Below are 11,398 nucleotides of genomic sequence, written 5' to 3'. Positions count from 1 at the left end.
CTCAAAGTGGTTACTATCAGCATCCAGACACTTCTGATTACAGTGAACTACTGCCTGAGCAACATTGACCAAGGTGTCCACTTGTATACATTTTTTTGGCACCCCCAGTGCACGTGTGTGTGTGTGTGTGTGTGTGTGTATACATATCTATACACATGTATATAGATATATATGTATATATATACATATCTGTTTATCTATCTATCTATCTATCTATCTATCTATCTATCTATCTATCTGTATGTATGTATGTATGTATGTATCTCCAGACCTTTATCTCTAGAATATTGTCTGGGATGGGGCTCAGGCATATGCATTTTTAAGAAATTCCCCCAGAGGATTCTAACATGCAAGCAAGCTTAGAAAAATCCCAAGGACAGCATCTAAAGATGTATCCCTTTTGACATTAACTGAGATGATTCTCTGCTCACCTGGTAAACCCCTAGGAAATCATTTTCTAGTGTCTGACTGAATTAAATTACCTCTTTATATTTTGACCCTATAAGAATATCAGTTTCTCAGGAGCCCAAAAGTCCAGTAATTTTTTTTTGCCGATTATATATAACACTTTATGATCACCTTTGTTATCTGTGACTTCATCTCCCTTTCTAGTATCAAAATTATCAGGTATGGTCTGACAATTGTTCCAAATAAGATTTATGCATTGCTGCCCATTTATTCTAAGAGATAGGTCTTATTACACTAGGTTTGCTTTATGAAGCTGAGTAGAAAAGATACTAAATGTGTTTGAAGGGGCAGAATGGTAGGAAGGTACAAATTCAATGGTAACGGATGGCCAGATAACTGTAATTCCTTGCTCAGTATGGCTGTGTTCCAAAACCGCTGGTAAACTGTATTCTGCTCCACAGAATCTGTGGTCTCTACTTTATGTATTTGGACATTACTTGGGGTGGGGATACACATTGAATGACTTTCTAAATGTTTCTAATTATATACTTAATTCATATAAGATATATCTTGTATGTATACATTTACAAAATAATCAGACATAAAAAATCATAATTTTTACTGTCACCATTATAATTTTCCTTAACCCATGTTTTTTTATTCTCTTGGTTTTTTCATCATTAGGATTGTTTTCTCTTCTCTACCTTTCTTTACCTTTAACCTTGATCCCCCCACTTGAGTAGTATTTTCTTATTTTATTTTCCCACCACTCTCTCAGGAACTAGCAAAGTCAATAATCATAAATATCTCTACACATTCACTTGATCCCTTTACTCAGTCTTTGTTTTCCATAATACTCATATGTACTAGAATGTGTGTGCGCTCATATGCATAGACATGGAAATAATTAGTTTAAAAAAAATCAGTCTATTACCATCACTGTCACTTAAAGCATTCCCACAAGCGTGTAAACTGCGCCCCACACTGGTTTCCTGCTTTGGTGGAACTCTATGAATAAATTACATTTACAGAGTCTGCAGCTTTCCAATTCCAGCTTACTGCACTTTGGAACAACATTTTTCCTTTATATGTTGCATAATTTTTGTCCTTACGGGTTTATTTTCATCTTCCTGTTTCTCTAGCTCACCAATAAGTTTTTCAAGAAGAAATGGCCTCTCTGACAGCCAGAGCTTCTTGGGACGTATGCCTGTAATTAGGTCAAATAATTTGGGTGATGATTAAAGCAGCAAAACTTACTCCAATGGCATTCAGTCAGGAGTATCGTTTAACATTCGTGTTTGCATGCTAATTTTCAGGATTGAAAAATACAGGGATACAAGTGTGAGATTAAATTTTATTTTCTTTAAAGCAATAAACTAGGTTGCTTATGCTCTCTTTTGGCATTCAGAGAAATACAAAGCATTAAGCTGTCAGATTTTAGAGTAACAATACATAATTATGAATTCTGATTTGGAAACACAAACATTGTAATCATTAACTATACGTACTTGAATTTACAAAATAAATTGGAAAAGGGAATAGGAACAAAAAGTTGTAAATAAGTTAAATCGTTTGAGAAGATTAACACAGCCATTCCATAGCCCACCATTTGAATTCAGTCACTTTTCCAAATGAAGGCTATTTGGGCAGGTTTCACCAAAAAAAACCCAAAATTGACCAGATAGTCCACAGGTGATCAGTTCCAAAGCCTTACCCCAGAGTCAGTCCTTCAAATATTTATCATATATGTATGTATGTTTGCTTGGGTCATGATAAGGTACCAATTTGGGATATTTGGAAACTGAGCTAGAATGTCACCTGAGACATCGTCTGATTTGGACTGGGTTCAGAAGCAAAGTGCCTTGCGAGGCCAAAACAGAAAGAGAGGGTGAGAAGGAGAGCAAGCAGGAATGGACAGCCCATGTTGCCAGCTCTAATATCCCAGTGCAATTATTTTGTGGACATCCACTCCTTGCCTGCACAGGAGATAGGGCTATAAGTGTATGTTATTTTTTAATTACAAGGGGGGTAGAAAAAATCCTGATGATGGGCTGGAAGGTGCCATTGCATTGTTATTTTTTCCTCTCCCTTCGTTTGCTGATTATGTGAGCCGGGCTCCTTTGCTAGCCGATGATAAGCAGAATTTCCATGTTCTCTGCATAATTAATCCATCTCTGCCTCTCTTCATGCCAACTCGCCCGTTATCGCCGGCACATGCCTGAATTGCAAAAGAATCCGCTCTTCAATTGGAACTTATTGATATTCTAAGAAAAAAAAAAGAGAGAGAAGGGGGAAAAACTGAAAATCCTTAAGTTTAAGCCGCAGATTTTTAAATGGATTAATTTCGCTGCAATCGCAGCCATCTAAGGCGGGAAGGCAGGCAGAGCAAATTGAAAGCGTCTCCATGTTTGCAGAATTGGGTCCAGAACGCTGAAATGTACTGGCACAGCTCTCTTTTAAAGTCAGAAAATTACCATTCATTTACATCACATAAAATACTTTTTTGTGCTAGAAATATTCAAGAGACGTTCTTTAAATGCCTGCTAATGCTTGATAACATTTCTAACTTTCAACGTTTTGCTAGACTTTGATATGACATGATAGGAATGCCTTCCAGTAGAGAATATTATATCTCTCTTTATCACATATGAGATTACATCATCTTTTTCTTAATCATCCCCAAGTGGTCTTTAAACAATGAATTCTGTCATTGGTTGTATAGGATTTTGTGGGCTAGTGAAAGTCAAGGTTAGTCATTTATTTTTTGTCCACCTACATATGAAATGTTTGTTTTTGTTTAATTTTTCTTCTTCAAATACCTAGAGACCTTGGACAGAAATAATAGTACAAAAATAATCATAATACTTTCTCAATAGTCGTTGTTTTGACTATTTTCCTCAGTCTTATGATAAACTCTTGTTTTTGAGAGACTTGAATTCTTCTCATTATAACTTGTCAATAGTTACACTTTGAAATATCTTTTGGCTTCGACAAGGTTGAGTAGTTGAAGTCATTTTACAAAGTGTACATACAGTTCAAGTATCCCATACATAAACTACCAGTTCCAGGATTCTTGCAATTTCCAAATAAATTATAAAACCTTGCTTAGTTGTAGATATTTTAGTTTTTTGATCTTTAAATCTGTTGTGTGTTCGTCCCCCAACTCCTGCAATCGAGCACGTGGCTACGACTGAAGATCTCCATAATACTCTAGGTTAACTTCAGCAATGCTTTCTTTGCTGCGTTTAGATGCTCACATACCTACAGTTTCTGCTGGTCTGCATGACAAGGCTGATGTGTGCTTTTAGCTTAGAGAGAAAAGTTGCTAATATTGACCAGCAAAGAAAATGGAAAATGGGAACTGAACTATCTAAAAATATTCCACAGTAAGTCGGTCCTATGCATTTTTAATTTAGTAGAACCTCAACAGGCAAAATAATAAAAATCATCATTTAAAAAAAAACACAAAACTGAATTGAGCAGTACATTTCCTAGGGGAAATGAGAAAGTGAGCAGTGATATTCTTTGGACATACTTGTTTCAGTTATGAAACTAGGATCTTCTAACCATAAACCATCCTAACATAAATACTGGCATTAGGATACAAAAGTCTGTATTATTAATGAGTGATTTAAATATTGACATTGTATTTTTTTCCCTCAGAAGTAAACCAAAATGAATAAAGAGGTAGGAAATACATTTAAGAGAAAAATGGTTTTATAGTCATAGTAAAACAATTAATATAGTGATTACAATAAACATAAGAACAGTTAACTGATACGATTTAGCTTAATCATCTTAATTGTAAAAGCCTATACAATTCTCTTCCTGGCTAGACCTTGGAAATAGAGGAAACTGCTAGTTGCACATTGAGTAATTTTGTATAGTCAGCTAAACACTTTAAAGCAATTTTAAAAATGAAATGAAAAATTACCCTTCTTAAAATAGATGTAGCAAAACATTTCAACCATAAATAACTATTTCACTGACCTTGTATACTCAACCCTTTCATTTAAAGGCATGAATTAAAAGGACTTAAAAATTGCAGGTGTATTTGGGGAAACTTCTCCTGACATTCTGTTTTGAAATAAAAATTGTGATTTAAAACTCAAATATTTTCTATAGTATGCATTTAGTTCATATTTTGAACACTCTACGTACAGTAGCTATAAATATAGTAATGGCAATTTATGTTTTTGTAGAAATTATATTTTGTATTTCTACTCTGAAATCATGATTTTTTCTATATATAATTAAGTTATGACTTAGTTCATATAGTTTACAATGTTTTTGTGAAATACGAGTTATTCTGCTTTTATTATTATATTCGAAACTCACTGGGTATTTTAAATGAATTTAAGGTATCACATTCCTAATTATTACCATATGTGCAGATCCAAACAAGAAGAGTGATGCAAATGGTTTTGAGATGTTCAGTGTCAGATGACAGGCTAAATCAAGCAGCAGTGATTCACTATAAAGTGGGGACAGCAAATATGATATGAATTAGCTATTTCACTGAAAAAACTAAGACACTGACATGGATTCACAAATGATGAACTGACTTATAATAGAAACAATTGAATGGGTTTTTTTTTTTCTTTTAAATTTGAGGATGAATTGAAAAATGAAGAAGGCTATTACAAATGGTTTTCTTGGTGTCAAAAATTGCTAAATAGTTCTTTCTTTTTTGGCATTAGGAAAATGAGTGACAGCCCTTTATTTGTATTGTGCATGATGGATGGATCCCTTCATCCTCTCCCTTCTCCTTCCTCTTTTCTTTGTAATTGCATGGAATTGAACTGTTTACCACCTCTGAGTTGGCTTTTTGCTCATCAGATACCACCATCTTCTAAAACTTAAACTCTCCTATGCTTATCCCAAAGACCCCAGCATATCAATCACATCTTTCTCACAGACGTAAAAGCATCACATACATCTTCAAAAGTGAAATATTTAGTGATTCTTTTCTTGATTTTTTGCCTTTTCTTATTCTAATTCCTGGAGGGTTAACAACTTAGCCCTAATAAAACAACTTAATATACTTGAACACTTTTCTCTTTCCTGTTCAATCCTCTCAGGTCAGGTAGTTCTTGTGATAAGAAACAAAGTTCAAAGAGTCTTTAATCTCTCATATTTTGTACCCAAATTCTCGAATATGATTGTTCCTTTCCCCAGCTTCTCTTAAGATATCACTGGGTCTCTGAATATTGGCATTCATCAATTAAGAGGCAGCCATTGAGAATCTCCTATTTATCCTTCTATCTTTCTATGCACTGAAGAAAGATTGAAATTTTGTGACTTGCCTAAATCTGTCAAGTGGTCTTTTCTCAGCAACAGTTTGTGGTAAAATCTCCATGGTTTTGTTTAATTCTAATAAAACACATTCTAATTATTCTTTCAGATTAACCTAGAGTTTGTTTAAAGATATCTGAAAATGTTTACCAAATTGTTGATTCTCAAGTATAGGTAGCTTATGTGCATATTTTATTGATAAGAGATACTCAAAATTTTACAGAATAGTATTGAAATCTATATTTTAAAATAGTTAAATCAGTCTCCCGGGGAACATGCAGTTGTATTTTAAAGAGGCAAGTGGAACAGCAAGGCCTCTCCCAGCCCTGACTTGAGGATGATACTGGAACTAAATATGGTTCCCTACCTTAGAAATCACTCTCATCTACTATCCCCTTCCCCCTTCCCCTGACGAGGGTAAATGGGATCAAATATATGGTGATGGAAGGAGAACTGACTCTGGGTGATGAACACACAATGTGATATATAGATGATGTATTACAGAATTGTATACCTGAAACCTGTGTAATTTTATTAACCATTGTCACTCCCAATAAACTTTAATTAAAAAAAGAAATCTCTCTAGAATATTTTCCATAGCCTTCTAGATATTAACTACAGTCTTTACTAACCAAAAAAAGTATAGCTGTTTTCTTTAAAACTATTAAGGAAACAGGACTAAAGAAAAGACAGCTGTTGATTCTAATTCTGACTAATCACTTATCATCTTTATGACATTAATAATGAGAACTTAATTTCCTCATTTGTAATAATTAGAAAAATAATACCTATATCAAGGATTTGTTATGACAACAAAAATATGAAAATACTTAGCATATTTCCTGAAACACAGGCAGTGTCATGCAGTTAGTCTTCTTCTTTCCTGCTATTTGGTCATTATTTTATATGAGACAAAGATTGCAAGAAGAAAGTAGGGTAAAGAAAGGATTAATTGTATGTAAATGTTTGTATTCTATTTCTTGCACATATCAGCATATATCAGGTACTTATTTCTATTCAAACATTGGGTAGAAATAGAAATTTTCTTTGTATGTTTTTAAGAACATAAAAAATAGCCAATGTAATCTTTTAAAATAATTAATCTCTCCACATATAATGCAAATCTTATAAAAATAGAAAAAGATTAGAGAAGAAATAAGAATTTATTGATATTGCTGATTTAATATAAGAAGACCTCAATATTCTGAGCTTTCTGGCTGTCTTCTCTTTGGGGTTTCAATTTGTAACCTCCATAGCAACTGGCTGGAGTTAGGGATGAAAATTGTGAATTTGGATTATATACAAATGGTTAATTTGAACCATATTTATTTTATGAATATAATTTTGAGGGATAAGAGAAGGAGTTAAGAAAAAATAATACAGTGAGTTTTTCTAATAGATGCCTCACTTTAGGGAATTAAAATATGAATCATTTTTATTTAGTAAAATATTGATTTATATTTACTTCAGAAAAGTGTATATTTAAATAACTATTGTTCCTATTGAATTCAAAACAAAAGCAAAATTGACTCTATGTTTTTATTGGTAAATGTAAATTCACATGCCATGAGGGGCTTACCAAAGAAATGATCACTTGAGATGCCTCTTAGTTCTTGGAATGTATTATTATTTTTATAACAGATTTTACCTCATGTTATTATAAGTTCTTATTGGTCAAGATCACTATAAACATCAATTACTTTCATGTACTGGTATTATGACCTATATCTAAAGCATGGTTTCCTTAAAAACATGTAACCACACATGATAGATTTTTAACTTTAAATGTTTATTATAATAAAACCGTTATAATATAATTAACACTTATTTAGTGAGCAGCTACTCTGTGTCTCTGTGTAGATAGTTATTTATAACCTAATTATAACTCAGAGGAGAATGTGGTAATTTCCAAGTCCCATGAAAACACAGATTAATTTCAACTTGAATAATGTTTGAAATCTGAAATGTGGAATTTGCATTCCTCTACCACATCATTCTATGTATGTCTCTAGGTTTTATCAAATCCTACTTGAAACAAGTTGAACACTTACCAATATTTGGAAGTCTTGGTCCATCCACGATCATCAATACAATGACATTACAACAATAAAACTTGAGCAACACAGACAAATAGAAATATCTAATCTATGCTGAGGTACTACCAAGTAAAGACAAGATCATGGCTAAGGGATTATATAAGGAAGCCTTTACAGAAAGATAAATTTTGATCTGGATTTTTACAAAGAAGAAAGAGCTATAGCATAGATTTATAGGAAAGTAATAAAAGGTGCATAGAGAGAGAAAGACTAGACTGCAGGAGTGCTGTTCTGAAGTTTCCTTAGAATCTGAAACCCATGTTAGAAATTAGAGTAAAGGAGAAATAGAATATATATATTTAAATCAATGTTTAGGGCAAAAAAGAAAAGGAGCAGGAGATTGAAAGAAATTATTTTCACATATGGGTATTGATGGATTCGAGATAAAAGGCTGAAGGCAGGAGTTACACAACATGGTCAGATGTTGTATAAGCATTAAAATTCAAAGGTAATTCTCTACTGCAACCACAAGGATATGCTTCTGAGATAAACAATTTGAGAAAAGGTACCATAGCAAATCAGGACTATGTGGACACCCACTTTTTTTTTTTTTTTTTTTTTTACTTAACTGACAGAGTAATTTAATAGATTTAATTGGGAAACTAAAAATATAATTTTAAGTGTGTAACTTTATAACATTAAAGGAAGAAAGTGAGCACAAATAACCCTATTTTACAGATGAAAAAAATAACCTTGTTATTTATTTGTTTGTTGCAAGGCTGAAAAAGTTACATCCATGTATTAGGAAAATAGTCTTACATTCTAGAATTAATAGGATATTGCTTTAATTAAAGAGATGTGCCATGTTTCCTTGAAAATAAGACCGGGTCTTATATTAATTTTTGCTCCAAAAGATGCATTAGGGCTTATGTTCAGGTGATGTCATCCTGAAAAATCATGCTAGGGTTTATTTTTCGGTTAGGTCTTATTTTCGGGGAAACACGCTATGTGCACATTTTCATGATGAGGTTTTCTTTAAAGAATTTTATTCCTATGGATAAGTCAATGAACGTATTGAAATACTTTATTACGAAAATCCACTTCAAAAAATTGGGGGATCTCCTTTACAATTTTTTTCCCAATTGCTTTTCCCCAAAAATGTATTACTTCTATTGTTAGTTTACTTTTGTAACTTCAATTTTCAGCCTTACATTAAAGTTGTGGTTTAACTACATGGGTTCTGATGCCAGACTGCATGGTTCTAATCCCAGTTGCACTGTTCATTTGCTGTATGATACCAGGCAAATCACTTCCCTCTCTGTGCTTCAGTTTCCTGATCTATGCAACAGAGGTAATAATAGAATCTACCTTAAAGAATTGTTGTTCATTGTTGTAAATCTGTTCATACATATAAAGCACTTAGAATGAGGTCTGGCACAAACTAAGTACTTAATAACGATGAGCTTCTGTTATTAGTTTTGTGCTTTAAAAATCAATTTCTTCCAAAAAATGCTAATAGAAGATGTGATTGTGTGTGTGTGTGTGTGTGTGTGTGTGTGTGTGTTTTGTAGTATTTTGGGGAAAAGGATTGATGCAAACTGAATACATTTAGAGTGCGATATATTCTGTCCAACAATCTGTGGTTTCTACTTTTCTTTTGTTTTAAATCATAATGTCCAATGTAAAAGTAAACTTGGATGTTCTTCATGATGAATTGATGATTAGTGTACCTACCATGCCAAGAAAGTGTCTATGTGTGTCGCTCTCATTACTGTTTTTAAGTCATGGCACCCACACTTCTTTAAGGTATCTATATTCCAGGAGAAATATCCTGGTCCTCCATGTGTAGTTCACTGGTGTCCCCTTGGAAGAGTGGGGTCCATATCTAAAATCCAGTCTGGTCTGACTGCTGGACAACTTCACGAAACTATTTCCTCCTGTGTTATACGCATCAATTTCCCATGCCAGGTGTACACTTATATACATATTAATCAACTATATCCCTTGGGTTGAAATTATTCACGATTTATGACATGCCACTCACCCCACTATGTTATCTTCTCTAATCGTCAAAGGAATTCAAACTGAAGTAACAACTAGGCAGCATTTTATCAATCTAAAGTTGGCAAAGTTTTAAAACTTATAATAATTATTATTTTTTTAAGTAGGGAAAGAGACATGGTGGGACAATCATTGTGTATTAGTTAAGGTAATGCTAGTTGCTATAACAGATAACCAACAATTGTGTAATGGCTCAAAGACTAAATAAGTTTATTTATCTTATTATTCATGTAAAGTCTTTCTGTTAAGTGATGATTTAGGTCTCAGGATCTTTCCATCTGTAGCTTTACCATTTTCATCTTGTGATTTCCAAAGTTACTTCAGGATGAGACAAGAAAGAGCAGGAGAATCACACATGGGAAGTTTCATCCATTTATTCATTTTCCATTGGCTGTCATTTAGTCACAGAATTCCACCTAACTGTAAAGGAGGCTGAAAAAAATGTAGTCTAGCTGTATGTACAGGAAGGAAAGGAAATGGGTGTGGTATTCTGTAGTCAGTTTCTACAATATGTAGGCTTTTTGTGAGAGTATAACTGGAATGGACGGAATGCCTTGTACTACTAAACACTACAAGGAAGGCTTTTTAATGACATGAAGATATATTCATTTTTAGATGAAATAAGTATATTACAAAGTGGAATAAACAATACAATTTGTTTTTAAATGGGTTCATATGTATATACACTTATATGTATGAAATATTTATATGTATGTAAATGTATTGTAAAAATATTCATACTTATACATATAGTAAAAAAGATTATAGGGATATAAAGTAACATGGCGATAATATGGATGGTAGAATTAAAGATGTTTCCTTCTCTCTTTTTCCTTTTCCAATCTATAATATGTCTGCATTAGTACACATTATTTTCAATTAAAATAATTATGTTTATAAATATACAATTATAAATATAATTGTTTATATTTATATAAATATATATCACATATATTATTTAATATAAAAATATATATAATATTTATATTATATAAATATAATATAAATATAGATATTTACCTTTCTTTCTATTAAATTTTTGTTGTTTAGACTTTGTTTTCCATTTTTTCAAAATATCTTTCTATTTTTTAAAATTTCTATTCTTATTTTGCCACCCATTCTATTCTAGCTTTGTCATTTGGATTTCTCAAAACATGCCTACATTATATAGAAATTAATGCTGAAAACACTGAACAGAGAAGAGTCTTTGTCGTGACACTGGAGTCCTTCTTCAATGACTTTATCTTTCCATCTGTGCCCCTAATGCAGTGCCTGATACATACTGGGTATTCAGCATTCATTTAGTCCTGTGGGATGCAATTTTTCTGGGCTGAGAAACTTGAACTCATGCTACAGCATCTTGGTGCTTAGCTTTCTCCTCATTTATCTCAGGTTTTAATTCCCTCAACCATGTGTGTTTCACCTTTCTCAGTTTAGTGCTCTTTGACAGAAGATAGGCATGAAATAGAGGCACACTCACGTTTTATCATTTGTTAACTGTATATTATCTGTTGTGTGAGGTGGATGAATCCCCTCCTCATTTTTATTCCATATGTATTTAAAGAGACCACTTATTATTATTATTATTATTATTATTA

The 11,398-nt window shown here is 32.7% G+C and overlaps 1 long non-coding RNA gene across 1 annotated transcript in view; it reads right to left on the bottom strand.

The window, feature by feature from the left end:
• Positions 1–1,389: 1,389 nt before the first annotated feature.
• LOC109457581 (uncharacterized) overlaps positions 1,390–11,398 on the bottom strand; it is a 95,348-nt gene continuing 85,339 nt past the window's right edge. Inside the window, exon 4 of the long non-coding RNA XR_002139045.2 lies at positions 1,390–2,672. This is a non-coding gene — a long non-coding RNA (uncharacterized LOC109457581). The remainder of the gene's footprint in view (positions 2,673–11,398) is intronic.

The sequence above is a fragment of the Rhinolophus sinicus genome, linkage group LG12 (genome assembly GCF_036562045.2).
Source record: "Rhinolophus sinicus isolate RSC01 linkage group LG12, ASM3656204v1, whole genome shotgun sequence".
NCBI lineage: Eukaryota > Metazoa > Chordata > Mammalia > Chiroptera > Rhinolophidae > Rhinolophus > Rhinolophus sinicus.
This window is presented reverse-complemented; position numbering and strand designations above follow the sequence as displayed.